Source organism: Gekko japonicus, unplaced genomic scaffold, assembly GCF_001447785.1.
Source record: "Gekko japonicus isolate JY-2015 unplaced genomic scaffold, Gekko_japonicus_V1.1 scaffold1832, whole genome shotgun sequence".
NCBI lineage: Eukaryota > Metazoa > Chordata > Lepidosauria > Squamata > Gekkonidae > Gekko > Gekko japonicus.
In genome coordinates, this window is record NW_015167107.1 from 56,939 (window position 1) to 61,426 (window position 4,488).

Genomic DNA, 4,488 nt, shown 5'->3' on the forward strand with positions numbered 1-4,488 from the left:
TGTCTGTTGTTGGGCAACCACAGCATTCCACACTTGGTCTCTATAAGTAAAAGGGTAGTGAAAGGGGCAGGGTCCTTACCAGGGATGTTTTGGCCTTTAAGGGAGGACTTATCAGGATGGATGGGTGATTGTATCCAGGGAACTTTTTCTCTCCATCATGCCTAATTCAGCTCTGTATTACAGTCCCTGTCCCATGCGGCTTTTGTCCAAGTGGGTCCCATGATCATAAACATAACCTTTTGATGGTTTCCCCTGAAGGCCCTTGGCTGGAAGTCTGTGGCCATGATACACTACCCAATGGATCCCAAACGAGCTCAGGATGTTTAGTGTATCTTTGAGTAGTTTTTCCCCCTACTTGTTTACTTACATTGTATGTCATTTATTTAGGTTGTATTGACATTTTTTTTGTAACCCTCATTGGATCCCCATTGGGAAGAAAAGAGCATTAAAGAATGCCCTAAAAGAATGCATATTCATCAGCATAGAAATGAAACTGAAAAGATCCATATATTTTATGGGGATAGACTGACAGGGAATACGGGGAAAAATCACAAATTCAATTTGTACAAGAGCAAAATGAAATTGAGACAGAGAGTTTCACCCCAAAAAAAAAGCAGGGATGAAAATTTTGAAATAGTTTCTATGAAGAAATTATGTTGTGGCTACACTACTACGTGGACAGAGCCATCCCATCATCACATCAGGCTGACTGTGTGAAGGTTAAACCGAATCTTTCCCGTCTCCTTGGTGACAGAAAGTATTGTCAAGTCACAGACATCTTATTATGAGAGGCACAGAAGTGGTTCACGATTGCCTGCCTCTGTGTAGCAACCCTGGACTTCATTGGTGGTCTCCCATCCAAGTACTAACCAGGACCGACCCTGCTTAGCTTTTGAGATCTGACGAGATCCAGCTAGCCTGGGCCACCCAGAGTAAAGTCATAAAATTATATAGCACTCTGCCATGAAAAGCTGTTTGTAGCTCTTTACTTGGACACAGGTGGGCAGTGTGTGGTGTAGCCCTGCCCAGCCAACTACATCTGGCCCTCTGGCTGTTGTAGATATTTTAATCAAGACGTGCTAAGAAACAAAAATTGTTTTCCGATGTAGTAAGAGATGAGCACTCCAATCCTGAGCAATTATGGAATGTCTTTCAAGGATCAAATCACATACATTATACCAGCTGTTCATATTTCTCTGGCACAAGCTGTACATCTCTCTATCGGTTTTTGTACATAATGGTGGGTTCCAATGAACCATGAACAGAAAGAGATCTTGAAACAGATCTCTGGTCTTTTCTCCTTCCAGCTCCCTGGGCCCCCTGAAAAGCTGCTCCAGATATTTGGGGGTCCCTCGGGGACAGTGTGGAATGGCAGTGTTGTAGCAAATGAGGGGGGCAGAAATCGTCCTCCCCACTTTTGTACCATCTGTTGCATTGTTCACAGAAAAACTCATGCATGAAGGGGTAATTTTAACCAGTTTCCCCTGGAGTTGCATCACCCCCCCCCCAAAAGAACCCTGCATTCCACTGTGTTTCACCTGACCCCCAAAAGCAGCTTTTCATGGGCCAAGAGGGTTACGATGGAAAGCGAAACGGGGAAGAGATCCAGCAATGCATAGTGGTTAGAGTGCCAGATCAGGATCTGTGAGACCCAAGTTCAAATGAACCCTCTGCCATGGAAGCTTGCTGGGTGACCTTGGGCTGGTCACACACTCTCAGCTTAACCTACCTCACGGGGTTGTTGTGAGGATAAAATGGAGGAGAGGAGAATGATGTTAGCTGCTTTGGGTCCCAACTGGGGAGAAAAGCAGGGTATAAATGAAACAAATATCTGTTCATTCTTGAGTCATTGGATCTAACCCAGTGTATTGCATGTTCAGGGTGGATGAATTGGAAGATGTAATTTCAAATTTATACCATTTACTCGGACTTCCTGTTACTTCCAGGGCCCAATTCCTTTTGAAGTTTAAATAATCTGGAAAGAGAATATTTTAATGACCTCTTTAGGGTTGCCAATTCCAGGTTAGGAGATTCCTGGAGAGTTTTTTGAGGGGTGAAGTCTGGGGTGGGTTGGATCTAGAGAGAGGAGGGACCTCAGTGGACTATAGCGCCATACCATCCACTCTCCAGAGCAGCCATTTTCTGCAGCGGAACTGATCCCTGTAGTCTGGAGATCAGTGGTGATTCCCAGAGATCTCCAGACGCCAACAGAAGGCTGGTCACCCAGCTGATGAACCTATAACTGGGCCCGGAGATCATCTTCAAAGGCCGTTCTTCATGTTCCCTTCTTGCCTGTGGTACTATGGGTATTAGTGGGAAGTTGCAGCTAGTTTATGGCGGCCCCGTAGGGTTTCCAAGGCAGCACATGTTCAGAGATGCTTTGCCGTTGCCTTCCTCTGCCTAGACTTCCTTGGTGGTCTCCCATCCAAATGCTAACAAAGGTCAGCCCTGCTTAGCTTCTGCGATCTGATGAGATCAGGCTAGCCTTGGCTATCCAGGTCAGTACTATGAGTAGTTACATGAGAGGATGTTTAATGTGTTCAGAGGGATACTGACTGCTAGAAGGCGCTGCCCTTTTGTCTTTATGCGGGAACGCCGAACCCAAGAATAAGATAATATTTGGTGTTCCCCTAGCCATAGCGGTTCTGTTCCTTCCATTATCTCCCTGTCATTACCTCCTTCTCCTCGTTCTCTGGCGCAACTCGGTTGCCTGACATGGTCTTCCCTCACATCTCTTCAGCTGCCATCAGTATCTGTGGTTCTAGAATATCTCTTTTGTGTCAGCGTTTGTTTCTCACTGCCTTGGAAACCTTAAAGGAGCGGGAGCCCGCGAGCAGTTGAGAGGTCACTGTTCCAGAATAAGTCCATTTTTAAAAGGGAAGCTGGTGACGCAGTCTGGCCTCCTTTATTTGTTCATAAAGCGCTTGATATGAAGAGCAGTGTCATCTTGAACCAAGTTATACATTCATTGGAGTCGATCGGCTTAGAAAAATATCACTCTGCTTAGGATGGTACTGCAGGTGTACAAAAATCGGAACAGAGCTTGCCTACCAAGCTGATAACCCAAAGTTTGCAGATCTAGTGGCTCACAGACTAAAGTCTGCAAGTGGTATTTTCCCCTGCCCTTACAGGGCCTTCCGGATTGCTTTTTTTTTTTAAGAAAAAATTATACTATTGCTCTTGTTTGAGTCCAGTGGCACCTTTAAGACTAACAATGCTTTATCCTGGGTGTGCGCATGCACATGAAAGCTTATACCCAGAATAAAACTTTGTTGGTCTTAAAGGTGCCACTGGACTCAGGTTTTGTTCTGCTGCTTCAGACCAACATGGCTACCCCCCACCCCGAATCTATTGCTCTTGTTTCACTGAATTTTGATCAATTTTGAGAACCTTTTTCCCCCTGAGATTTTTATTAAGATATTTCAGTGCACTGATTCTGACTGTGAAGAACATCTGCTTTCACTTTGTGCTCAAAGTTTACAGCTGCCACTGTTGAATGGGAGCAGAACCATCTGCTGCATCACTTGGACACCACTAGCCCAGGTTCATTTGGGGCCACCTACACAGCACCTGGCATACCAAGAACACATGAAACAGCCTTGTGCTGAATCAGTCCAGTCTGAGTAGACACTGACAGTACAGCCCGTGAGGGACGAATGGTCTGCTTCAGAATGAAGAAGAAGAAGAAGAAGAAGAAGAAGAAGAAGAAGAAGAAGAAGAAGAAGAAGAAGAAGAAGAAGAAGAAGAAGAAGAAGAAGAAGAGATTGGATTTATACCCCGCCCTTCATTACCCAAAGGTGTCTCAGAGCAGCTTACAAACTCCTTTCCCTTCCCCTCCCCACAGCAGACAACCTGTGAGGTAGGTGGGGCTGAGAGAGCTCTGACAGAAACTGCTCTTTTTCAAGGACAGCTCTTTTCAGAGCTACGGCTTGCCCAGGGCCATCCAGCCAGGTGCCATCCAGCCACGCGCAGGGCTGGAGAGACAGGCACAGATCAGGAGTCTCAATGCGTGGATGAGACGACGGTGTAGAGGGGAAGGTTTCAAGTTTGTTAGGCACTGGGATGCTTTTTGGAACAAGAGGGAGCTGTACAGGCGAGATGTTCTCCACTTGTCCCGAGAAGGAACCAGGCTGCTGGCGCTTAAAATCAAAAAGGTGGCAGAGCAGTTTTTAAACTGAATATTGGGGGAAAGCCGACAGGAGGTGAAAAGTCTCTGGTTCAGGTTGGCTCATCTCAAAGAGATGAGGGGGTACCTATTGCTCTTCTACAGGGAGGTGGATTGAAATTGTCCACTGAGACCATGGCTAGTGACATGGACTGCCTGACAAGGTCTCGAGATAGCAAGAGGAAGGTTGCAGGCTTAACTTGTATGGGAAATTACAGCTGTTTCTATACAAATGCTAGAAGTGTAGGAGGTAAAATCGGGGAGTTGGAGTGCTTGGTGTTGGAGGGAAAAATAGACATTGTGGGTATTTCAGAAACTTGGTG